Genomic DNA, 27320 nt, shown 5'->3' on the forward strand with positions numbered 1-27320 from the left:
TACACAAATGCTAATGATTTTTGTGTGTTGATCTTGTATCCTGGTACATTGCTCAATTAGTTATTCTAAGAGTTTTTTGGTGGAGTTCTCTAGGTCTTCTGTGTAAAGTATCATGTCACCTGCAAATAATAATTTGATTTCTTCCTTTCTGATATGTATTCTTTTTATTTCTTTTTTTCTTTCCTGATTGCTCAACTAATGTATCAAGTACTATACTGAATAGAAGTGGTGATAGACATCCTTGTCTTGTTCCTGATTTTGAGGGGAATGCTTTTAGTTTTTCCCCATTTAGTATGATACTGGCTGTTGGTTTGTCATGTCTTTAACATATTCAAGTATGGTCCTTCTATACCTCTTTTTTTCATAGTTTTTTTTTATCATAAAGGGCTGTAGGATTTTGTTGAAAGCCTTTTCTGCATCTATTGATATGATCGTATGGTTTTTTATCTTGCTTCTGTTTATGTGCTGTATTACAATTATTGATTTATGTATGTTGAGCCATCCTTGCGTCTCTGGGATGAAACCTACTTGATCATGATGTATGATCTTTTTGATAATGTGCTGCATTCTATTTGCTAATATCTTGTTGAGGACTTTTGCGTCTACATTCACTAAGGACCTTGGCCTATAGTTTTCTTTTTTAGTTGGTTCTTTGTCCAGTTTTGAGATTAGGGCAATACTGGCTTTCATAAATGAATTTTGGAGCACCCCATCTCTTTCAATTTAATTGAAGTGCCAGGGATTTAGCTCAGTGGTTCCGCCACCTGTCTTGCAAGCACAAGGATCCAAGTTCGATCCCCAGTACCCAAAAAAGAAAAAAAAATCAATTTAATTGAAGAGCTTGAGGAGTATTGGTGATGTAGCATCCTTAAAGATTTTGCAGAATTCAGCAGTGAATCCATCAGGTCCTAGGTTTTTTTAGTTTTTGTTTTTTTTAGTTTTGTTACTATGTCAATTTCATTACTTGTTGTTGGATTGTTAAGCATATTTATGCCTTCTTGGGTTAGTTTTGGTAATCTGTATGCATCTAGGAATCTGTCCACTTCTTCAAAATTTGCTAATTTTTTGGAATATAATTTTTCAAAATAGTTGCTATCTTCTAGATTTTAAGTGTTATGATTTCACCTTTTTCATGTTTAATTGCTTTAGTGTGAGTCTTTCCTCTCTTTCTCTTGGTAAATCTGGCTAAGGGCTTATCTCTTTTATTTATTCTTTCAAAGAATCAGCTCTTTGATTTGTTGATTTTTTTTAACTGGTTTTTTTTTTAATCTCAATTTCATTTTTTTCCACTCTAATCTTTATAATTCCCTCTTTAATTTCAGTTTGGGGCTGGTTTGCTGTTGTTTCTCAAGTATTTTAAGATTTCTCAAAAGGTTATTTATTTGGCCTTGCTCTGTTTTCCTAATGCAAGCATTGATAGTGATGAATTTTCCTCTTAGATCTGCTTTCATAGTGTCCCATAGGGTTTGGTGAGTTGTACAATCACTGTCATTAACCTCTAGAATTTTTTAATTTCTTCCTTGATTTATTCTGTGACCCATAAGCTGTTTAGAAGTATGTTGTTAATTTTTCAGGAGCTTTTGCCTTTTCTGAAATTTCTTCTATTGTTGATTTACATTTTCATTGCATAGTGTTCTGATAGAGGCATGGGGTGATTTCAATTCTTTTGTATTTACTTAAGCAGGCTTTGTGGGCTAGTATGAGATCTATTTTTGGAAAAGCATCATGTGTTGCTGAAAAGAATGTATGCTCTGTTTAGAGGGGTGGAATACTTTGTAAGTATTTATTAATCTATATGTTCACGCATGTGGTTCAGAGCTGATATTTCTTTAGTTGAGCTCTCTCTTTTTAAAAGTGCGGTGGTAAAATCCTCTATTATGATTCCGTAAGTGTTTATTTGATCTTTTAAGTTCATCAGTTTTTGTTTTATGAAGATAGGTGCTCCAGTATTTGGTGCATGTTTATCAATGTTATCTCTTCTTGTTGGATTGTTCCTTTAACTAGTATACAGTGACTTTCTTTATCTCTTTTAATCAGTTTTAGCTTGAAATTTACCATTTCTGATATTAGAATTGCTACTCCTACTTGTTTTCAGGGTCCTGGTGCATGAAATACTGTTTTCCATCCTTTAATTTTTAGTCTATGAATATCTTTTTGGATTAGATGAATTTCTCAAACACAACAAACTGTTGAATTCTGTTTTTTGATCCAGCCTGCCAATCTGTATCTTTTAATTGGAGAAGTAAGCCCATTAACATTGAGAGATATTACTGGGATGTGGTGATTATTTACTATCATTGCCTTCTTTATCTGTTGGTGAATCTTTATCCTAATATTTTTGTTGCTGTTTATCCATTGACCTTACTTAGAGTTTTTATTTCCTCTGCATTTTTAGCTGTGTCAGTTTCATTATTTCTATTAATAATATTCTTAAGTATTTCCTTGAGTGCTGGTTTAGCACTTATATACCTTTTGAGTTGGTCTTTTTCATGGAAATACTTGTATCTCCATCTATTTTGAAGGATAGTTTTGCCTGACAAGTTAATCTGGATTGGAAGTTATTTGCTCTTAGGGTTTGAAATACTTCACTCTAAGCTCTTCTGGCCTTTAGAGTTTGTGTTGAGAAGTCTACTGTAATTCTACTTGGTTTACCTTTATATGTGAGTTTTTGGTTTTCTCTGGCTTTTAAAATTCTGGGTTTTTGGTGGCTATCTGGTACTTTAATAAAAGTATGCCTTGGTGAGCTTCTTTTTCCATCATATTTGATTAGTATTCTACAAATATCACTTACTTATATTTTAAACTCTTTTCTTATATTTGAAAATTTTTCTTCTATGATTTCTGTAAACATGTTAGTAAATCCATCTATGTTATCTTTTAATTTTTTTGATAACTCCACTTAGCCTTAAATTGGTCTTCTTATTGTCATCTAGTAGCTGCTGGATAATCTCTTATTCTCTTATTTCCTTTGTGGCTTGAGTACTTCATCATAATTCACTATTTTTTCCTCAGTTTCAGACACCCTGTCTTCGTATTGGTCATTTCTGAAATTTGTGAATTCTACAGTTTTGATATTTTAGATATTTCTATCTGGCATCTTTCTGAGGATTCTGTACCTTTGTTGAATTTGTCATTCAAGTTTGAACTGTTTGATTAGTTCATCCAGGTTTTTACCTATTTCTCCATAATTCACCATGGGTGTATTGAGTGAAACTGCTATTTTTGTTTTATTTCCTCTTTGAACTCATCTAGTTTCTTCACCCACTCTATAAACTTTTTGTAGAGTTCTACTACCTGGTGTTTACTTTACTTTCCCTTTGTGACCATTTGCACCCTGTTGGAAAAGTTGGGAGAACTTCGGGACCTTCTGTTTCCTTGCCTCCCCATACTTCTATGTATATCCTTGTGTGTATTATCCTCTTTTCCCCCTTGGGGACGGGTGGTATTGCAGTCCAGGACTAGAGAAGTGAAGAGATTATGTGACTTATATGGAGATTTTTAGTAAGGTGTTGCCTCCCCATGAATAACTTTCAGTTTTGCATGTCCAGTGCTAGTATTTACTCTTTCTGTCATTTACTTTAAGTGATTTGGACTCTGTCTCTATGTTTTGCTGAAAGAATTACTTCTGGTTATAACATCAACCAATTGAATCATATAATGCTTCTATATGGTAGTCTTTGCTGTTACATTTCGCCTATTTGACTATACTCTCTGCACACTATGACCATTTATTATTTGTAGTTGTTCTGCAATGAAGTAGGTGAAGTGGAGATAGGATAATGGAAGGTGGTTGGATGAGAAATGTAAGATGCTACAGGGGAGGTTTGAAGAAAGAATAGTAATAGATGAAAAGAAAAGTTTGACTTGTGGTCTGATTCTATTGAAGTACTTTACGTTGAGTGGAAGAGTAGGTATTGAGAGTTTTCAGATGATATTTGTGGGAGCAAGAGCAAAATATGGGAGGAAGGATGTTTACTTAGAGATTGAGGGAAGCTATGTGGTTGTCAGAGCCTGCTGACAGAGAGGACAATAGGCTAGGGAAAATATGGGAGAGCCAAAGGCTTAGAATGGAGAGGATAGAGGGTTAACACTAGAGAAGAAAGAAGTGACTGTGTAGGAGCTAAGTATGGAAAATTTAAAACTTGGGAGGAGGAGTATATGTATTTGAAAAAAGAATAAAGAAATATGGTAGTAGTGTTTTTTAGGGGGTTTAAGGTGAAAAAAACTAGAAAGGGAGCTGAGACTAGGGAAAGAATTAGACAACTATTAAATCAGAGCCAATGGGCCTGCCCAGATATCATTGGTAATGGCACACAGGCCCCAGCCAGAGGCCTGCCAGGACAGCAGTGCAGCATGGGGATCCAGAAGGACATTGTTCTGAGCCCAGGAATTGACACAGTGGTGAGCAGTAGAGAGAAGGCCTCTCTGAGGCTTGTTGAGAATTGAATCTCACTGGGAGAGCAAAGAGTCACCTCAACAAAGGCACAGCCGACTGCAGCATGTGGTGAGTTGTTGAGGTCAACACCTCCTACCAGACTTGGTGTAGGGGAAGTGCAGCTTGAACCTTCAGTAGAACTGTGCAGAGTCCAAACCTGAAAGAGGTCAGGGAACTCAATTCCAGCCTCACAGCCAGAAACCAGTGGACTATGGCTGGCTTACTGAGATCAGTCAACACAGATCTGTATGCTACTCATGTTGCCCTCCAGGGACAACATAGACATGCCTTGAAAAGGACATTTTTTCTTCTTTTCTTTTCTCGTTCTTCATTTCTCACTTTTCTTGTTTCTGTTTTTGTCCTGTTTTTTCTCAATTGTTCATATGTTTATGGGAGCAAGAATACAGTTTTTGGTTTTTCTGTTGCTGTCAGTTTGTACTGTTCTTGTTTTTGTTCCTTCCTTCTCTCTTTCCTCTGTCTTCACCAGTTTCCCAAAGTTTGCATGATCTTCCTGTGTCCTCTAACCTTACTTCTAAACTTTCCCTCTCCTTCTATTTCTGTACTCCCCCCAACTCCTTCTAAATCTCCCCAGTGGGCATATTCACTATATTGAAGGGCTTATTTACTGCAAATATATTTCTGGTTGGTTCTAGATCTTGATATACAACCACAAGTCTGGTTCATGTGGTCAAAAGTGGTAGATCAATAGTTACCACAGCTTGTCATTTTCTAGGCTGTGTGTGATGCTATTGTTGATGCTGGTTGTATTACTTTGGCTGTGGTGATGTGATCATTCTAGTCAGTTGTCCTTCCTGGTATGCCAACACTGAGATTACCTAAGGGCCATTACAGACTCAAAACCCACAGGCCAACTAAACCTGGAAGACAATCCAAGAAGTAGCCATTCCCTAAGGGTTCTAAATACTAGCAATAAAGATACTTGCAATAAGCATTTTATAAGCAACAACCTAGGAATTAAACCAAAAACATCATTAACAACAAAAAAAATAGAAATAAGACACCTAAATAAGACTCAAAACTAGTCTTCCAGATCACCAAAGTCAACTCCGATGGGCAATGAGATGGGACAATCTGAAACTCAACCATGTGGACTCCCTGAACTGACAACAAAAGAGGGTCTGGAAAAAATAAAATCAGATATAATTTTTCAGATAACAACAGAGATGGTGTCCATAGTGAAAGACATGATTAATAACTCTAGAGCAGACACAGATAAAATAAATACAGGAACATGACGGAATCCCAGCATGAATGGAATCCATAAAATATTCAAACAGATATCCAGGAGATTAAAAACTCCATCAAATTTTACATAGCAGAATGAGCCAATGTGAGGACAGAATATCAGATACAGAAGACAGAATTGCAATTAGTGAACAGGAAAAGAAAGATTTCTTAAAAATAGCAAAGGACCACAAGAAATCAATCTAGCAGCTACTATATGATACAAAGAATAACATAAGACTGATAGGAGTCTATGAAGAAATAGGAGACATTAAAATGACATTGAAATGTCATTATATTGTATACCTAAAATGTACCAATGATTAGAATGAATAATCAAAAATGTAAAATAGGAAGAAAAGGTCCAAAGGGGTAGGGATAGTGGGAGGGGCAGGGGAAAGGAAAGAAGGGAAAGGAAAAATGATGTGAAATGGAAAAAATGGAAATAAAGTCTTTGTAAATAGGGAAGGGTGGAGGGCGTGAAGGGAGGGCTAGGAATGGGGAAAAAATAAGAACCAAGATGGATTATGTAAAGGTACAATTCCCAATGAGAAATGTAATTGTGTTGTATACCTACAATGTACCAATAAAAGAATTTAATAAAAAATAAATAAATAAATAAATTTTTTTTTAAAAATGATATTGAAAAACTGTTCACAGAAGTAATGGCAGAAAATTTCCCAAGAAGGGGAACAGAATTTGTCATACAGATAAGTGAGGTGTATAGGACTCCAACTAGCCATGATAAACCGTAACTCCACTAATGATTCTTTAGTCTTCCAAAATACTTGGATATTTTAAATACTAAATTTAGTAAATCTATAGGGTGATTCTAAGGGCCATAACTGATGTTAGGAGACATACATGTTTTAAACTATTTATATCACCTGTGATTGTATGCATTTATCATTCTGTTTGATTGTAATATTTATAATATTAGTTATTTTAGGCCGGGGGATTTAGCTTAGTGGTGCTGCCACCTGTCTTGCAAGCTCAAGGGCCTGAGTTGGATCCCCAGTACAAATATATATATTCTTAGTAATTCCCCAAAGAACCACAAACTGCTCAGCAAACAAAAATATTTGTGATGACATAACAATCAGACTGAATTACTAAGGATGTCATGTCTTCTCTCAAATATTGTTGGTTTTAAAAATATAATCTGTAACTTGAAAACAAATTTTAACAGGGAAAAGATTGTTTCCTACGTAAAATATTTGACACAATTTCTTGGACATAATGAACAATTAGCTAAAAGTTAGTTTCTCTTCTGCCATGACCTGAGGCGTATTTATTAGCTGTTCACTGTCTAAATGTCTCGGGCTAAATTCAAGAACAATCAAGACTTAGTGTTCAATTTGACTGAGAAAAATGTTTACATTAAGGATAGAAAATACAAAAAGAATGATATAATATTATTTTTCCTCAGCTCTACCCCAGGGTTTACAATCTTATCAGAGCAAGTCATATAAACAGGAAATGGCATCTAATAAAATGCTAAAGTGGCACTGATGTAACCTGGGGAATCAAGAAGGACCACCAATTTGTTATCTTTTGACCCAAGAATGCAGGGAGGGAGAGAGTATGCTTTCAGCTCACCCCTAAAGGTGTGGAGAGTTTGGAGAGGGAGATGGGACAAAAGATGACAAAAAAAATCTGTCCTTGGATATTTCCTATTTTTATCTTTGGCCAGAACACATTTACAGATCATCTATTAAACTGAAAAAAAAAAAAAAAAAAAAAAACAGATCCTAGCTTCTTTGTAATCTTGGCGTTTTCCTAATCTACTGAAAGGCCACTCAGTAAGTGTCTTTAGAAACTCTCGGCCAAAAATGTCATAAAATTGTATAAAAATTTTCTTCTTTTTTTAATACTTCAGGATTGGTATTGCAGGAAGAGAAGAATCAGCCAGGGAGAAATAAAATAAACCCTCAAATTTATCATAACAAAAAAATCAGAGCCAATGGAGGAAAAAACACACAAAATTAAAAACCTAATAAACAGAAAAACCATAAAAGAACATAACATAAACCTACACTACTAAATAAATCAAAAAACAAATAAAAACTCAAACCTTTAAGATGTCCAATGGGAACACAGGTTAAATATTCCAGTGAGACACTGCATATGTGATTCACATGTAGCTTCTTTGCCAGAGAGTCTGAGTGCTTACACCCCAGTAACACCTCTGAACCTTTCACTGCAATTCTGAAGTTAACTCAGACTCAGGGCTTCTTTCTGCCAGTTTGCAGGCATTCTTGCAGAGTCTGATCCACTCCAAGTTCTTGGGTTAGGAAGTCTTGCTGTCCCTCTCCCTGGATGTGATGATGGAATTGGCAGACAGAGTCACTGGCATAAAATTGTCCACTGAGTCAAGAGTATTCCTATACAATCAAATCAGCGACAGTAGTAACAGTCTAATTCGTTATGGTGGTATCTACCGGGGCAAGTTGAGAACATACCATGAGACCCACTTTTGGATCTCCCTTTAGCCAACTTCTGGCTGTGGAGGGCCAATCTGGGAGCAGTATCCTACGTTTTCCTTGCAGGTTCCAATTCTCTCAGTCAGATGTGAGTCTCCTTTCTCTCTCTCTGATAGGTGCATTTGCCACCTTGGAGACCACCATCACCATGCATCCATGGTCTTCCCACAGAACTTCACTGTTCTGCCAAGTGACTGACCCTGACTCAGTTTGTCAATCTCAACAAATAAAATAACTGGTATCCTAATAGAATTATATGAAATCTATAGATAAATTGTGGGAGTATTGTCACCTAACTATTCAGTCTCATGACTTGTGAACATGAGATATTTTCTACTTTTTTTATTCATTGTTTATTGGTACATTCTAGGTATATGATACGATGACATTCATCATTGGGAATGTGTATCTTTACACGATATATCTTGGTTCTTATTTTTTCCCCATTCCCCTGCCCTCCCTTCAACCCCTCCACTCCTCCCTACTTACAAAGACTTTGTTTCCATTTTTCCTTTCCCTTCTTTCCTTTCCCCTACCCCTCTTACTTCCCCTTCCCCTTTAGACCTTTTCTTCCTATTTCACATTATCTATTATACATTTTGATCCTTATTTACACTTTCAGTTTCTCACACCAGAGAAACTATTCAGTATTTACACATGTGTGTCCTATTTATTTCACTTAAGAGTATTGCCTCAATGTGTAACCATTTAGCTATAAATGTCTCTAGTTTCTCACTCTTCATGGCTGAATAACACTCCACTTAAAAAAAAAAAAAATCTTCTTTATCCAGTCTCTAGCTGATGGGCAATTGAGCTGTTTCCAAGTTTTAGCTATTACAACTGTGCCACTATAAACATGGGTGTGCATATATTGCTATGGTATGATTCTTTTAATTCTTTTGGGAAAGTACCCAGCAGGGGAATAGCTGGGTCAAATGGGACCGCCAATCTTATTTTTTTGAGGTATCTCCATATTGATTTCCATAGTGGTTCCCCCAGTCTTCATTCCCACCAACAGTGGAGAAGGATTCCTTTCTCCCCACAACATCACCAGCATTTGTTGTTGGTTGATTTCTCCTTTTTTTTTTTTTGTACCAGGAATCAAACTCGGGACCTTCCACTTGGAAGGAAGGTGGTGGCACCACTGAGATAAATTCCTGGCCCTATTTTCTACTTATTTAGATCTTTAATTTCTTTCAACAACATTTTTTGGTTTTCAGAGTATACTTTTAGCACTTATGAATATGGATTTATTCACAAGTATTTTACTCATTTTGATGTTATTTAAATATAAAAACTATTTAAACATATTAGTATGCCATATTTAATTTACCCATTCACTAGTTGATGAAGTTTTGTGTTGTTTCCACTTTGTAGCTACTACAATTAGTGCTTCTATAAACGTTTGTATTTTTGCTGACACATGTTTACATTTCTCCTAGGTAAATGCCTAGGAGTAGAATTATTGAGACATTGGGTAGTTTTATGTTTAACTCTTTGAAGAACAACCAAATCACCTTCCATTAAATTCCATTTATATGGAATTTATTTCCCAATTTCATTTTTGGTTTGTTTATTGAAAGTGGATAGAAATAAAAATGATTTTTGTATATTTATCTTACATCCTGCAACCTTGCTAAAGTTACTCTTTAGTTATTATACTTTTTACTGAGTATCCTAAATTCCTCATGATTTTTCCACACACAAAATCATATCATCTCTGAAGAGAGAAAATTTTAATTATTTCTCCCTTCCCAATCTAGATTGTTGCCTAATATCCCTGGATAGAATCTATAGTACAATGTTAAGTAGAAGCAACAAGAGCATAAATCTTTTTTATTCACTTGATCTTGGGAGTATGGAGTATTTCACTATAATGTAAGATATAAGCTATGGATTTTTCACCTTTATCAGGTTCAAGAAGTTGCTTTCTATTCTAGTTTGCTCTGTTTTTATCATGGAAGGTTTTGGATTTCTGTCAAATGATTTCTCTGTGTCTCTTAAGATGATCAAGTGGGGTATTTTTCTATCAGTATGACATATTACAATAATTGACTTTCATATGTTCAACTATGTATTCCTGAGATAAATATCACTTGGTTATAGTCTATAATTATTTTGTATGTTGCTGGTTGCAATTTGTTAGCATTTCATTGAATACTATATTCCTATTTATAAGTAGTATTGATCTATATTTTCCTTGTGTTTTCTTTGTCTCTGTTTTAGTAACAGAATAAGTCTTCAAAATGACTTTATATTTCCTCTTCTTCTGTTTTGTGGAAGAATTTATGAAAGATTGCTATTACTCCTTATTTCAGCATCTGATAGAATTCACTGGTGAGCTATTTGGATCATGGCTTTTCTTTGAGTACTTTACTGCTATTATCACTAATTTTATCTCTTTATTTGTTGTAGATCTATTCAGTTTATGTTTTTTTTATTGACTTAGTAGATTGTGTCTCTCTAAAAATTTGTACATTTCATCTTAGTTACCTAATTTTTTGGCATATAATGATTCATAGACTCCTTTACAATTGTTCCTTTTTATTCTTGTAATGTTGGTAGTGTCCATGCTTCCATTTCTGATTCTCGTAACTGCCGTCTTTTATCACTTTGGCTAATACATTCAAAGCTTGTCAATTTTGTTGATTTTTTTCAAAGAACCAGATTTTTATTTCACTGAATCTCTGATACTTCTCAATTCTGTTTACTAATTAAGCTTTATTATTTCCTTTCTCTGCCTGCTTTAGGTTTAGATTGCTTGCTTGAGGTTTAAATGCTCCTTTTTCAAGTTTCTTAAGGTAAAATTAGGTTATTTATTTAAGATATTTCTTCTTTCTTCTTTCTTAAAATTGGCATCTACAGCTATAAATTTCCCTCTAAACAATGCCATGATGCATCTCCTATATTTTGCTACATTGTGCTTTCATTTGCATTCATCTCAAAATATAGTCTCATTTCATTTTTTATTTTTTGATTGGTTGTTTAGAAGTGTGTTGTTTAATTTCCACATATTTGTGAATTTCACAAATTTTTGCTGATAGTGATTTCTAATTTCAATCCATTGTAATAGGAGAGCATATTTTATATTATTTATACTCTCTAAATGTGTTCAGGTTCATGTCATAGCATATGGATTATCATGGGGAATGTACCATGATATTTTTGGATAAGGTATCCTAAAAATACCTTTAAACAGTTAAAATAGTTAAGTGGACATCTGACATTTAACCTTTTGTCTTCCATAAGTTTTATACATCCTTCTAGTCATCCCCTACTGCTTTCTTTCTGAAGAGAAATTTTCTAATGTAGTATTTTAATTTCTTCCATGATTTTTTACTACATTTTAGTTAGTTTTCAATGATTTTTCTCAGGCTTACTAGCTGTGCCTTAGCACAGTCAGTTTCAGATACACATTTGCCTAGTTCCAGTGATATATAGAAGTATGTTATTTTTATACAACTCTATTCTCTTTCTTGCCCTTTTGCGTTACTATTGCGATATATATGTCACATCCTCTAATGTTATTGTATCAATCCGTGCTTACTAGGAAACAAATTTAATGCAAGATATACAAATATATAAGAATTTATAAGATTGGTTTACAATGGCTGCTCACAGAGTCAGATGTGGAAGAGGGGAAGAGGGAGATCCGAAAGATACAGTCCTGGGGCCCACTGTAGTGTCCTGTGTGAGTCTGTATCAGGAGGCCAAAGGGTCTACAGTGGAAGGCTGAGAGGTCTGTGCTGGGAGCTGAAGGGTCTGTTTTGGAAGCCAGGACACAATGTCTAAGGTAAAGGTCAAGACTGGAGCTTCTTGGAAGAAACAGAAGCGAGTCTTCCTTCTTTGTTTTCCCATTTTATACCAATCCTCCCTCAGGTGGGTTTTCCACATCCAGAACTATACTGAGCCAATTTACTCAGGCATTTGTTACTCACATTGACATAGCCAGTTAACTATCACAGTTATATACCCAGCAATACATGGTGTTCACCATTACTTTACTATATGTGGTCATTTCCTTAGCCCAATGGTAGTTTCTCCTAACCACCACATCTTCTGCACTATTATTCACAAGTATACTACATCTCAATGTGTTATAAGCCCTACAATATGTTATAAACACATTGTTTTATATAATTGCTTTGCAAATCAGTTAAGAGAGGAAAGAAAAATACACATTTATACTATCTGTCATAATTACACAGTTGCCATTTTCTCTGCTTCATGCCCATCTGTCTCTTCTCTCCCTTTTCCTTCCTCTTGCTCTGACTCCCTCCCTTGGCCCTTCTCAGGCATCTGCAGACCTTGTTACTTCAAGATGAGGAGAATCCAGGTGCATTCAGCACCAACTGCAGGAGCTGGCAGAAAGCAGGAAGGCTACCCTGAGCCTCTGCTTTTGGAGCCTGCCCACCTGGGAGAGCTCACAGAGGAAACACATTGTGCCTGCACCCTGACTGCCTGCCCACCAGGTACCACCTGAGCACATGACTAAGTGATCATTGTCCTCACAGTGGCCTGGCCACAAAGGTGCCATCATTCCCATTGGGTAGATGAGAAAGATTAAATGACTTGCTTAAGGTCGAGCATGGAGACATTTTTAGTATCAGTTTGTCTTATTCCAGGGCCAGAATTGGATACCCTTCCCACATTATCAGAGGTGTCTATGTTTCATCTACCACATTCAGGCACATTCCCTGGATGAAAGCCAATGATAGCTACCATTCCTTCTCCAGGGTGCACTGATAAATCCACCTGACTTTATGCTGCTCCCTAACAGAATCCAAAGACCAGAAAGGGAAATGGGCTTGCTTGCTTGCTTACTTGCCTGCTTGCTTTCTATTTGTTTGTTTTGGTTTATTTATTGGTTTTTGGTAATAACAACTCCCTTCACCTTCCCATAAAATAATGAAGTGGCTGGCCACAGCAAAACCCACAATCAAGTCCCTGCTCCACCAGGCAAGGTAGAGTCACCTCAAAGTGCAGGTGGTCCTGCCACTTTCCAATGTCTAAGGGTGTTTGTATGCCAATAAAAATAATACAGGCATTAAAATGAAAGTAATATATAATCTGTGGAAGACGTTTGAAAATGTGGAAGAGTCTAAAGAAAATATAAATCACACAAAATTCTTCTTTTCAGAATTAATCACTCAACATTTGGTGCACTCTCTTGCATGCTGTGCTATGCTATTTAATTTCTTCTGTATGTTTATATTCTGTGTAGGATCCTACTTTTTCCACTTAACATTCCATGAGCATGAAGATGTCACCAGCATTTCTGCACAGACCTGATCTTAGAGGCTGCCTGACTGTCACCACATGAGTACACCAACCTACTCTGGAGGTCCCCATTGCAGCCACCTCATTGCACAGATGTCCTTTTGAGCCTCATGATGAGGACGCCTGTGCACACTGGTGGAATGAGAGGCTGTGACAGGGAGGAGAGGGGATAGAGGCAAGGACGGGGAGAACATGTCTCTGCTCAGGAGGAAGTGGATAGCCTCAAAGGAGTGGGCTTCAAATTCTGAAAAGATGGAGCTACTGACATTATAATTTATAACCAAAGAGAAATAACAAACACAGAAGAGCTAAGAATGCATCAGTCTGTTGTCAGCTCCAAGACAAGCATCTCAGAGAAGCTCTAGTCAGGGTAAAATCTCAGGGACCCCAAAACAAAATCTGCTTTGAGCCAGGCCTTGGTGGAAGAGAGGCAGGAGCCACCAGCAGTGCTGAGCAGGTGAGATCTGAGCTGGGGGAGGAGCAGGGCAGGAATGGAGCTGTGAGAAATGCAGAAGAGAGCAGTGGGCAGAGCTCAAGCCCTCACCAGGGAAATCAGGCCCCTCTTCAGCCCCTCAAAGGCATTTTACATAAGAATAACATGATGAAAGGGACAGGTAAAAAAGACTAATGAAGCAGCTACATGCAACAGCAATGTGAAGACAATGACAATAACACAAGCAGAGATAGGCTAGAAGGATGCAGTGGTCTTGGCCTACGATGTCCATCACCCTCCTTCAGGGAGTAAGACCCCAGTTCTTCTTGATGAGCCCCCTCTTTCAATGTGGGGAGGAATCTCAAATGCTCTTCTCTCAGGATCCAATTCTTAGCCTGTTCATAGAGCCTGACTCATCCACAAGAGGACACTGTCCTGTGATACCTAGCTCCTGCTCTGGTCCTGTCTCAATGCAATCACCTTCAGCCCTAGTGGCTGCCCCAGAGTTTTACCAACATTTCCTTTTCCTTGAGTTGCTAGACATCTCTGCTACTTTTCCTGAAGAGTCCTCCCCAAGCCTGCAGGCCACAAAGGAACAAAAGTCACAGTGTTCTGAGCCCCTCTGCGCTCCAGGGATGTCCCTGAAGACACCCCGTGTCTAATCCTTACACCACCAGAGAGGATGCCAAGTGGCCAAAACTCGGCCCAATTACACTTCCTCTTGCCATCTAAGCCCAGAGCTCAAGGTCCTCTTTTGCACCTCAGCAGCCAAGAGACCAATAGGCTGAAAACTCTGAGGCATAGAGGCCTGGGACTTCCTGGACTTCAGTGGCACCCAGACCAGGTCAGTGAAGGAGAGTCCAGACCTAGGAGATGTCAGGATCCTGGTACCACTGACTTCAGAGTCACACTAGTGCATCTCACTGTTCTTGCCTGACAATCTCCTGCCTACAATAGACAGCAGAATAAAGCAGATGAGGCTGAGCCCTCCAGGCTTGGATGAACACAGGAGTGAAACAACTTTAAGAGAAATTGCCAATTATTCTCTTTCATGGCAGAGACCATAAATTTATATCTCTTTATAACCCCAGAATTTAGAAAACTGTGAGGCCTGATGCCTTCATTTTTTAAATGATGATGATTATCTCATTTAAAACAGCAAGTGTCCAAACTTTTTTAAAAATGCCTTATGGAAATGTTCATGTTTGAATTTTTCTAACAGTATGTTGCAGATTTCAAAGAAATCTAAGGTAAAACTCAGTATCTGAGTTTACAGAGGCTAAGTAGCCCTTCTTAGAGGAGAAGAGGGAGTTGGAGCTCATCCACAATCTCCCATCTTGTCCCTGTGTTGTCAGCTTTCTGTCTCTGTGACAAAATACCCAAGAAAAACAACTTAAAGGAGGAAGGGTTTACTCCGGTTCATGTTTCAGAGGTTTCCGTCCATGGTCAGCCAGCTCCATTGGTTTTAGGTCAGTGGCAAAGCAGAATGCCATGGTGGAAAGTGTGGCAGCCAGGAAGTAGAAAGGATGAGAGAGGTCAGAGCTGGAGTCTGGAGACAAGGCTACCCCAGCACCCACTCCCTTCCACAAGTCCCCATAGCCTCATAATCCACTCGGTCATGAGCTCATTGGTGGGTCACCCCCTTGATGGGTCAGCATCCTCACAATCCCCTCACTCCCCAAAGCCTTGCCTCTGAACGGTGCTTCATCGGGGACCAAGCCTTCAGCACAATGAGCTTCTTGGGGAACACTGTGAATCCAACCATAACACCCTGAAGGTGTTCCCGTAGCATCTCTGACATGATTTGAAAAATAGTCTTAGAAGCATTTGCAAATCACTCTCTGATTCAGAATACACTATTCTAGTGGTAGAACTGGGGCTCTTGGAAATGGCACCACGAGGTGATTTCAGCCTACTCCAGTGCCCCACTTAACGTCAGTGAGTTCCCTATTCCAGTCTCCCCTGGTGGAGACAGCTCTGGTATAGCAGCTGACACTCAATCTGTGCTGTGCCCTTTACCTCACTCAGCACTCAACTCTGCAAGTCATGTGCCATGAGTACCCCCAACACACAGATTTTAAAAGGAAGCAAGCTCCAAAGGTTAAGTCACTTGTCCAAATAGAGTGGAGGCAGAATCAAATCTGGACCAGACTCCAAAGTCCACACTCATGGTCACTGCTGTCCTGGTCACCTTCAGAAAGAGCCACAGTAGAGACCCAGGACAGGAGGAGGGGACAGGAGTGCTGAAGGTGCTCTGCTCCCTCCTCCAGCTGTGATCAGACCTTCAAAGAATGAGGGAGGCTATGATTAACACCCCCCAACCTAGATGGGAACCTGGGAGGTTGGGGGGCCTCAGCTGTGGGAGTAGAGAGGCAGGTAGCATGGGGAGGTGGATGCATGTGGTGATCTGGGGATCAGGGGAAGAAGTGGGGGCAGCCTGAGGTCCAGTCTGTGGTCCAGTCTAGCTCATCAGCCACAGCACACAGTGGATGTCATGAGAGGAGCCTGGGCCACATCCCAGGGTGGGGTTTCTTCTTGTCTGTGACAGCAGGAAAGTCTCTAGTCACAAGGAGGGAGACCACAGCGGGGTAGCCTGCAGGCTCCCCAGAGGCCTTGGGAGGACTTCCTAGAGTGCCCAACTTGCCAGCCCACCCTCAGCCCACTCCCATTGCCCAGACAGGCAACCAATCTGTCCACCCAGGTCACAGCCTATCTCCTACTCTCACACAGCTGAAAAGAGCAGCTAGCACTCACCACGTGCCAGGGTCCTGCTGGGGGCTGGGCAGACAGCTGTGTGCCAGCAATGCCTGTGCCAAGTGGAAGGATAGGACTTGTGGCCTTTCTCCTGAGCACTCTGGAAGGGTATCCTGTGCAGGCCCTGGGCCTTGGCTCTGGCACACATAGCAGGAGAGCCTCTGCCTACCAAGGGGCAGCAGGACCCCAAGGGGCTGAGTCTAGGGGCAGGTAGGACAGGACTCCTCAGCATCCCAGGCCAGCACAGGCCTGAGGGAAAAGGGTCAGAAAGGGCCCATATGTCAGAGCCCTGATGGAGCACCTGGGGTGGGAACATCAGGAGCATTCTCAGTCTAGGTCCCAGACCTCCTAGTGGAATGTAGTCATCCTTCACAGTTTCCCACTGAGCTCAGAATAAAGCCTGGACCTTGCATCAAGGCCACTGAGCCCTGATGATCCAGCCCTGCCTTGCTTTTAATGTACTGATCCCCCCACACTGTGTGCCCATGAACCTGCCCTTTGTCTACTCTTCCACCTGATGGGCGTTGCCAGTCCACTGCTGCCCATCCAGCCCCTGGCAGAGCCCAGTGCCCTCTCCTCCCCAGCAGAGGGGACCCTCAGGGACATGAGTGTGCAGTGTGGACATGGGAGCTCTGAGAGCCAACATCACTGGAGCCCTCGGCAGAGCAGGCTGACTGGCTGGGTCCCAGATGGAGAAAGGGCTGGCCAGGGGCCAAGGAGAAAAGCTTCTAGGTCACCCTTTCCACTGGTCCCCGGCCCCCAATGGTCCCCCTTCCAGCTGGTGTGGCCTGGACAGCTATGTAAGATGGGCCATGACAGTCCCTCCCTGAGGCTATCCAGGAAGGACCTGTCCAAAGGTCTCTCACACCCGATCAGCCCCAGACAGCTTCAAGCACCCTTGTCTAGCCTTTGTGCACAAGGGCCAACCCGCATCCTCCTCCAGCTGCATTCCAACTGTGTAGACACAGAGGTGAGATCATGGCTGAACTCAGCTCCTTCTGCCTGGGGGGCCAGCACACAAAGACCTGTGTGCCCAGACTGGGTGTGTCCAGTACAGTGGTAGGGGACACTTCTGCATCCCTTTGACCATCTCTTACATGACAGCAACTGGAAAAGGATAGCTCTATCATTAGCCACAAAGCTGAGCATTCCAGAGACAAGTATAAAACAAACTGAAAGTCTGGTTTGGGCTTCCTGTAATGCAAATGTCAGTGGAAACCCCTCCTCTCTGTTCTCAGGAAACCCAGTCATCTGTCAAGGCATGGTGTGTGATCAAGAAAGACATCTCCTTCCGCCCCAAGCACCACATCATTAATCTCCTGCAACAGCCGGCAGGCCCAAGAGCACCATCTGTGGAAAATCGGGTCATGTGAGGGAGTGTCTACTGGTCTTCTGAGCTGAATCCCACCACAGATAGTCATCACCTCCCTCAGCAGAGGCCCCCGCAGGACAGGACACAACCCACAAGCTCAGGGTCAGGTGGGCAGAGGCAAGCAGATCCTGCCAGGAGCCTTGAGTGTCTTTGTGGAGGAGGATCAAGAAGGGTCCTGTGTCCTGCAGGGATTCGAGGAAAGAGGTGGAAGGAAAGAAGAGAGAACAAAAGAGGGCACAGCCCAGCCAAGACCTGGAGGCCCTGGGGGCTCTTGAAAAAATGTCCCTCTGCTCTGACGCACACAAATTTGAAGCTGGAAGGAAACTCAGAAAGAATTTCCTGCAGTACTTTGTTCTGTTTCTCAGAGAAAACATAGCAGAAAACTAAGAATGACCTTACTGCTCACCAGGAATGATAGCAACAGGGGTGGCTGTCAGGACCCTGCCTGCACACAGAGCCAGACTCTCTTTCTCCACCCAGAGGCCAGGGCAAGTGTTCTGAGGTATCACTTCTGTGTGCACAACTTCGCACTAAGAGTACATGCATGACAGATGGCAAGTGAACCATCATTTATATTAACAGGACATAGTTAATGTAAATTGTGGTTAAAAAAAAAAAAAGCATGCAGTGCTGAAAGATCATGTAATCAGGGCACCTAGCTTAGGCTGGGGCTGGGGAGCAGAGAGAACTTTCCTTAGGGTGACACTGGAGCCAAGATTTGAAGGGTTCACCAGATAAAAAGCAGGTGGGGAGAGTTCCAGGGAGGAAGGCCCCACTTCCTGTCCCTTTCCCTCTGCCCAGCAAAACATTGGCTCCAGACAAGCTGACCCCACTTCTTGCCTTCCTGAGAAATACGGTCTTTACCTCCCTAAGCCTCTGTTTGGGTCCTACCCTAGAGAGTTCCTCTCGCCCAAGATTTCAGGATCCCAGCCTCCTCCAAACCCATCACCATAAGTGGAGCCCTAGGGCTCTGATGTCAGCAGCCACAAAAGTAGACACACCACAGACTTCCAGCAAAGAATGGATGAACAAACAAACAAATTAATGAACAAATTAATGAGGATGCCCATAAGCCCTGGAAAAATACAGCACAGGGAAAACCCGGGGTTCCTATCCTCCTCTGGCAAACAGTGCATACAAGCCAGGCCCAGGGAGTGTCCTCCAGAATCCTGAGCAAGAACTCAGACCCTTCTCACAGGTAAGAACAGAGCCATTTTACAAACTGTTCCCTCTAGGTGCTCCCCTATTCAGGAATCAAAAACCTGCCTTATTGAAAGTCCCTCTTTCTGTTTGTTCTCTTAAACCTCAGCAAAATCCTCAGTTGCCATTGTCTCCTTTTGTCAGAGCTTCATAAGAAAGGAACAAGCTCTCAGTCCTTGGTTTCCATTTGAAGCAGTGGAGGGTGTCCAGCAGTGAAGGGATCTAACTAGGTTGATCTCTAAGGCCCCTACTCTAATAGGCTAGGATTCTCCCACAATGGCTTTAGAAACTTGGCCCTGAACAAGGTCCACAACTTGCCAAGACCCCATGGCTGACCCAATGGCTAAGATCCTGGCCCTGGCTCTGTTCTGGACCACTGACCCACCTTTACAGTCATTGCCCAGGAGAAACACTGGGCTTCTGTCCCTGCCAACACAAGTGTCTCTATCCCAGGCCACAGAAAGCCCTCTGTCTGGGGACTTGAGTAACACTTGGTGCTCAAGTACCACATCTTGTAGCTGACCCACTTGCCCAGCTCCCAGATCTTTCCATCTCAGCCTCATGGGGCAGGCTCCATGCAGGAGCAGTCCACATATCTGTCATGCCCACACATTGCTTCTACTCTGTCTGCTACCTGTCTGCTACCCCGGTGAACTTCGGGACTAATAGGTAAGTAACCAATAGGCAAGTATCTTAGACACCAAGTCACCCTTTCAGGGACTCTAATAACACTTGTGACCCACTGCCTAAACCCAGTACAAAGAGAGAAAAGAGTGAACTCAAATCAGCCAGCCAATCACCAAGCACCATCACATGACTTCAGTGATTTATGTCTGAGGAGGTGCTGATGAACTGGAATTTCCCCCACCAAGACAGCTTTCAATACCTAGGAGTACTGGTGAATCCCACAAAGTCTTTGTGCTTTCTAGGTAAGTCACAGATTTGGTCCCCAGAGAAGGCTATCAAAGAACCTTCTGCTCTTTGTGCTAAACAATCTTAGAGAAGGATCTCAGAGCCTCCTTGGAGGGAAAGGATAACATCACAACACTGCAGCTAAGGAGTAGGGCACAGTGCAGCCTAGATGAGGACAGGGAACCAGGTCCCACCAGAGTAGTGAACCAGCATCCACCTTGCTGTGCAGGGCTTTGTTCAACAATGACACCTTGTGGCAGCAGCAGAAACAACAGTGCCCCAGCTTGGGCTTTTTCAGCTCTCTACGTTGGTTGTCTGGAAGCAGGCAGGACCAGCACCAAGTCCCTGGGTAGTTCCAGAATTCTGCCCCATCTGCGGTGGAGCTAGTGAAGACTGTAGTAGCTCACTGCCATGTAACCATGTCTTCTTATCTCTCCTAACTGGTGTGGGTTGGGGGAGAGGTCCCAGTTCTGTGTGCATGTTTTGTTTAAGATTCACATCCTCCACAAGGCCACATTCCCTGTTTGCATTTTGCAGATGAGGGTATTCAGGGGTTAACAACCTCCCCCAAGCCACACATCACAAGTGAGAGGCAACACTGGGGCTTACATCAGGACAGTTTGACTCTGAGGCCTCTACGTTTGACAAGGCCCCTGCCATAGCTAAAACCGGAAACTGAAAAGCACCAGTAGCCATGTTGCCCTCAAGGGTAGCCTCCCTTTAGGTCAGAATTAAGACTTCCCTGGAAACCAATCCTGTGTGCACCTTCTCCAGTCAGCTAAGCCTTTGATGTTTGGCTCACATGTGGCCCAAGACCTAGATTGAAGACTATATGTGCCACATGTCATGGGTTTGAGGATTTTATCTGTTTTGTTTTGGTTTTTTTCATTTTTGCTTAGCTGGTGTAAGCAACATGCCTAGGCAATCAGCATAACTTTTGAGAATCAATTTGCATTCTGTCAGCCTAAGTGTCATTAACAACCTCCGCTAATACAGCAGTAATGAACATCTGGAAACACCGCAGCTGTAGGGAGAATGGGGGATAAAAAAGCACTAAGATGACAGCTTGTTTTTCACAAGCTAGATTGGCTCTGTGAAAATGGGAGAGGCAAACAGACAAAATAAAAACCAGAAAGAGAGGAGGGGGCGTGCGCAGGGAGTGCTCACTCACATGCCCTGGGCCCACCTGGAGCTAGACCTCCCACCTGGGGAGGCTGAAATGCACTCTCAGGGTCCTCCAGCCAAAGGGGCCAGCAACCCAGCCTGGCACATCCCCATGAAGAGAAAACCTGCAGCAGGGCTGTCTGGCTGATGGTGCTGTGAGGTGGCTCAGGGAAGGAGACATTTTGGCCTGGCCTCAGCCTGTGCAAGAGTTTGTCAGGTGAGCTTGGGCAATGGACACTGCAGGTGGGCAAGAAGCCTGCTCCTGTGAGGGTGAGGAGTGGGCCAGGGGTGCTGGGTGCTCAGAAAGGACAGAAGCCTGCCATGGAGTCTGAGAAGCCAGCCAGGAAGTGTGCTTGGCCCTCCTCCACATGGAAGGGCAACCTGAGTCCTACTCCAGCCATGTGACAGATGTAGCAATGTGCCCGTCCCCGACAGCAGTGTCCACTTTTCACCTCCTCTAGTGTACCTGAGCTCCTTGTGGCTGCCAGCACTACCTACCCCTGAGTTTCAGCAGGTGGCTGGACAGTGCAACTCCATCCTCTCAGGACCCACACACAGGGAGCAGACCCAGCAGACCGGTGTGAGAGGAGCCCAGAAAGGGCATGGTGACTGAAGATGGATGGCTACTGAGGCTACTCCAAGACTGAAGGCTTAGGAGGAAAGCAGGACCAATCAGCTCTGTGAGACAGATGCTCCATGGGAACAGCGCTCCAGGAAGAGGAACCCATAGAGTGGCTTCCCAGAGTGCTGGGATTACAGGTCTGTGCCACCACACCCACCTATCTCTATTTTGTCTTGAGTCAATTTTGGCAAGTTGTGTATTTCAGGGGATGTGCCCATTTCACCTAGATTATCAACTTTGTTGATATACAGTGTTCATGGTATTCTCTTACACTTCTTTTAATTTCTGTAAGGTCTGTAATAATGTCTCCACTTTGATTTCTGATTTTAATCATTTATATCTTCTCTGTTTTTTCCTAGTCTAGCTAACAGTTTGTTAATTTTGTTGATCTTTTCAAACAAGCAACTTTGAATTTATTGATATTCTCTATTGTTTTTCCACTCTCTATTTTTTTTACCCCTGCTCTAACCTTTATTATTTCCTCCCTTCTGCTTGCTTTGAATTTAATCTGCTTTTATTTTTGTAGTTCCTTAAGACATAAAATTAGGTTAATGATTTGAGATCTTTCTTTTTTTAATATATACACCTAAAGCTATAAAGTTCCTTCTGAGAACTGCTTTCACTAAACTCTATAAGTTTGGGTATGTTGTGGTTTTATTTTTCACTCATCTCAAAGTATTTGATAATTTTCCTAGTGACTTCTTCTTCCACACACTTTCTTAAAGTGTACAGTTTAATTTCCCTGTGTTTTCTTATTTTTATACTGTTTCTGTTATTAACTTCTAGCTCAATTCTACTGGGGTTAGAGAATATATATTATATGATTTCAATCTCCTTTAATTTGTAGGAAATTGTTTATATCCTAAATATGGGCTATCCTACAGAAAGCTCCAAGTACACCTGAAAAACATGTGTATTGTGTCATTGTTCAGTAGTGTTCTTTATGTATATGTTAGGTCTAGTTGATTCATAGTGTTGTTCAAGTTCTCTACATCTTTATTGATCCTCTGTCTCACTGTTTTATCTAATATTGAATGTAAGATACTGAAATTTCCTACTACTACTGTAGAGGTATCCCTCCTTTTGAGTCTGTCAATGTTTACCTCATACATTCTGGGGCTCTGTTCTTTGGTATGTATATGTCTGTAATTCTTCTATCTTTGTGATGAATAGGCACTTTTATAAACATATTTTATCTCTATAACAATTTTTCACTTAAAACCTGTTTTTTCTTGATGTTAGGATAGCCACCCCACCTCTTTTTCATTTCATTTTCAATTTATTTGTTCCTTCAAATCTAAAACAAATCTACATTAAGCAGCATAAATTGGATCATTTTTTTCATTTTTAATTCTTTTTTGTGAATCTCTGTCTTCATGAATTTAAGCTACTTACATTTAAAATGATTACTAATGAAAGACTTATCTCTGCTATTTTGTTATTTCTTAAATAATTTCTACAATTTTTTCAATTTATACAATACTACCTTCTTTTGTGTCTGATTGAGTTTTGTCTAGCACGCCACCTTGATTTTCTCTTCATTTCCTTTTCTGAATTATTTTTATTTATTATGTCAGTGGTTGCCTTGGAGACTGCAGTTACAAATCTATGTTTATAACAATGTAGTTTGAATTGATACAAATTTTATTTCAATAGTGTTCCTTAATTCTATTCCTACCCTCTTCATCTCCCCTTTGTGTTTGTTATTGTCATGTTACATTTTATACATTGTGTGCTCATTAACATAGATTCATAATTATTGTTTTATGCATTTATCTATTAAATCATATAAAAACAACAAGAGCATAAAAAACAAAAATACAATAATGTTAGCTTCTATATTTTCCCATGTAATTACTCTTACTGAAGATCTTTATTTCCTCATACAGCTTTCAACCTGAAGTATTCCATTAAGCATTTCTCATAGGGCAGGATTATTACTGACAATGTCTTAATCTAGCATCCACTTTTGAAGGATAGTTTTTCCAGATGTAGAATTCTTGGATGACAGGTTTTTGTTTGTGTTTTTTGTTTTTCCTTCAGCAATTTAAATATATCACTCCACTACCTCCTGGCTACCATGGTTTCTGATGAGAAATTGGCTGTTAATCTTACTGAATGGTCTTTGTTTGTGACAGGTTGTTTCTCTTTTGCTGATTTCAACATTTTCTGTTTGTCTCTTCACAGTTTAACGATAACTTGCTTCAGCATGTTTTCTCTGAGTTTCTCTTGCCTATATTTATTTAATAGTCTTTTATGCCTTTCATCAGGTTTGAGGAATTTTTTCAGCCCTTATTTCCTCGAGTATTTTTTCCTCACCTGTTTCTCAGTCTTCTCCTTCTAGGACTTCCATAATGCCACTTACAGTGTCCCATAGATTTGTTTGCTGTATTCATTTTTCTTTATTCTTTTTTCTTTCAGATCTTCAAACTCGATAATATCTATTGCCCTGTCATCAAGTTCCCTGCCTCCTCAACTCTGCTCACATTTGCTTGGAAAGAGTCTAATGAGTTTTTCACTTTAGCTAATATACTTTTTTATCTCCACACTTTCTGTTTTGTTTCTTTACATAATTTCTCTCTTCACTGATACTTCATACATAGTCATATGCTACTCTTTTGATAGCTTTTAAGGTTTTTCCCCATAGTTTCCTTCAACTAGCTGAGCATATAAAGAAGTTAAAATTTTTGTCTTATAAAATCAATGTCTGGACTTTCTTAAAAGAAAAACCATCTTAAAGGTGGTTTCTGTTGATTTCTATTTTTCCGATTAAGAACTGGATTTAATAGTACAATACAGTAGCTCTGAAAATCAGATTCTTCCTACTTTTCAGAGATTACTCTTTGTTGTTGTTGCTGCTGTTGTTGAGGGCATAAATTGTTCATTTATTTAGTAACTTTTCCAAATTATTTTTGGAAAATCTTTATGCTTGATTGTATTTAGTCAATGAAGTCTCTGTTCTATTATCTCTGTGGTCAATGACCTGGCAGAGAATTTCTTGAATACCTAAATCAGGGAAGGGAAGGGAAGGGAAAGGAAGGGAAGGGAGTTTTCTATTTAAATTCTTGAACAGGTTTTGCTTCAGCCAGATTGAACCATCAGAGAGAACAAAATTCTCTCACCTTGGTGTGAGCAAGACACACCAGGTCATCATGCCTATAATTGCCTGCCTCAAGGCTGGGAACCAAGAATAGTAGCTGCAAAACAAAACCCAAATACATAATCTATTTTCTTAAACACTCCCATGGGTCCTTTAAGGATGTGGCAGGATTCTAGATTTCCAAAATCATTGATTCTGCCAGTTTGCCAGCTCAACAGTTGTTTGCTGGAGGGACCAGTTCTGGAGCTTCCTATTCTGCCACCTGGTTGTTAATCTACTACTTTGTGGACCCCTCTTAATTTTTCCATGGTTATGATTGTATTTGGGTTTTGTTTTTCTTTGGGAAAAAATTTGGTCATTTATATTCATCTGGAAAATGACCTATTGAGTTTATTTCACAAATTCTTTAACATTTTTTATAGTAAAAAATTTTGCATATTCTCTTTTATTAGTTAGAATCCATCCAAGTTTATCCCTGAGTCCCTTCCTCTCCACTCTCCTGCATTCCAGAAGTTTTTGAGTTTTTGAGGAACAGCATTCCCATGGGGGGATGTGGACTTGAGCATTAACCCCAGGTCCTTCCACAGAGAGCATCCTGCCTGCAGTGCCATCCATCATGTGTATCCTGGTGAGATGCTCGAGGCCTGCAGGGCCAGCTAGTGATTTATCTCTTTTGTGGGAAGTTTCCAAAGAACCAATTCTGGTATTTATTTATGGTTTGAGATATTTAACTCATTAATTTCGATTCCTATCTATTAATTTCTTTGTCCTACTTTCCTGAAGTTTACATTATCCTTCTCTTTTTAACCTGAATTGAAAGCCTACTTTATTTCCCTTCTTTTCTGCCTGATATTGAAGACTATTTAGGGTCATAAATTTGCTTCATTATAACTTTGACAGATTTCCTGGGTTTTGATATATAGGGTTTTCACATTGCTGTTTCTTTAGTTATTCAGGAATTGCTGTTTCAATTTTCTCTTTGATTCAAAAGTTATTTAGGAAATGGCTGCAATGTTTTTATGTTTATGTTTAATTTTCACATGTATGGAGGTTTTTGGGTTTTTTCTTTGGTTGTTAATCTCCATTTTTGCTATACTAGGTCAAAACAATGACCTGTACAATTTCTATTACAGGAACTTACTGGAATTTTTTTCTTGTTTGTTGCCTAATTGAAATACTTTTCTAAGTGTCCCATAAGCACTGGAAAATATGGTTTCTCAATGTGAAGGGCACAGAATTTGTCATATAAACTATTAAGTAACACTACTGATTACACCACCCAGAGTCCCCACACCCTTGCGGACATGAAAGCCCTTTGTCTTAGTTACTTTTCTCTTGTTGCTGAGACCAAATACTTGACACCCAAAGTTAAATGGGAAAAGGTTTATTTAGCTCACAGTCTGTAGAGGTTTCAGTCCATGGTTGGCTGGCCCCAAGGTGGAGTGGTGTCACAGAGGAGAAGCAGTTCGTGGTGGCAGAAGACAACAAAAGCAACAAAAGAGCAAGGGACCTGACAAACCTCTTTCTGTCCCTTATATTGTTTCCAGGCTACCAGGACTAGGGCACTACCAGACTAATCAGTGGACTGACTTAGTAATCACCCACCCTTAATCCTAGCAGTGCAGCATGAATTATCACATGCTCAAGATTCAGCCACCTCTGAAGAAAGCCCCACCTCAGACTGCATGAGGCTTTGGAGGGGGGACATCTAGACACAACCATATCACCCTTACAGAGCTACATTATAACTTTCCACTCTCAGCTTTTCCTCATGTCCATTTGTGCTGCAGAGGGGCTGATGTTAGCCTGGTACCTGACGTTAGTCTGGAATGCTGTTATTTAGGGCAAAGAAATACAACTGGCAAAGGTCACTGAGCAGAGGACAGGTGGAACATCAAGGAGTGGTGCCAAGATACCTTGTGTGCCCATGGAGCCAGGCTGGGACCACCTGCTCACATCCTTAGGCTGCTCAGGTTGGCAACTCTGGAGCATGGCCTGGACGTTAGCTGGTTTTCCAGATTCCATTGCTCTGGACAGCCAGCCTACACAAACTACTTGGGAACTTGCACAGAAATATGACACCAAGCTAAGTGAATTAAAATTACAGGGCAAGCCCCTGCTTAACACCATTCCCAATTGCCCCTTTCTAGCTTTGACCCCTGTGTTCCCTTGAAAGCACAACTAAGGAGTCAAAGAAGAAGTTTCACATGTGGCTGTCAAGGACTTCCTGATTTGTCCTATATTTATGTGGTTTGAAGTCCAATAATTACACAGGCTCCTAGCAATATCACAGACTCCTCCAATGTAAGAAGAAAAAGAA

General features: G+C 40.6%; 2 long non-coding RNA genes across 3 annotated transcripts in view; one reads left to right on the forward strand and one right to left on the reverse strand.

Moving 5' to 3' along the window:
* The window catches only part of LOC101717575 (uncharacterized), a 150993-nt gene that overhangs the window by 19722 nt on the left and 103951 nt on the right, over nt 1–27320 (reverse strand). The gene's annotated exons all lie outside the window — the stretch shown is intronic.
* LOC147829900 (uncharacterized) lies at nt 1623–26637 on the forward strand. 2 transcript variants are annotated; one of them, XR_015446449.1, is made up of 4 exons: nt 1623–1775; nt 12459–12635; nt 17869–22037; nt 24322–26637. It is a non-coding gene; the product is annotated as an uncharacterized LOC147829900 (long non-coding RNA). The 2 variants fall into 2 exon arrangements; XR_015446448.1 differs by lacking the exon at nt 1623–1775 and adding an exon at nt 1789–1885 and having other exon boundaries at nt 24322–26636.

This window comes from Heterocephalus glaber, unplaced genomic scaffold (assembly GCF_053883595.1).
Source record: "Heterocephalus glaber isolate CG9 unplaced genomic scaffold, H.glaber_assembly_v1.0 deba00000347, whole genome shotgun sequence".
Taxonomy (NCBI): Eukaryota; Metazoa; Chordata; class Mammalia; order Rodentia; family Bathyergidae; genus Heterocephalus; species Heterocephalus glaber.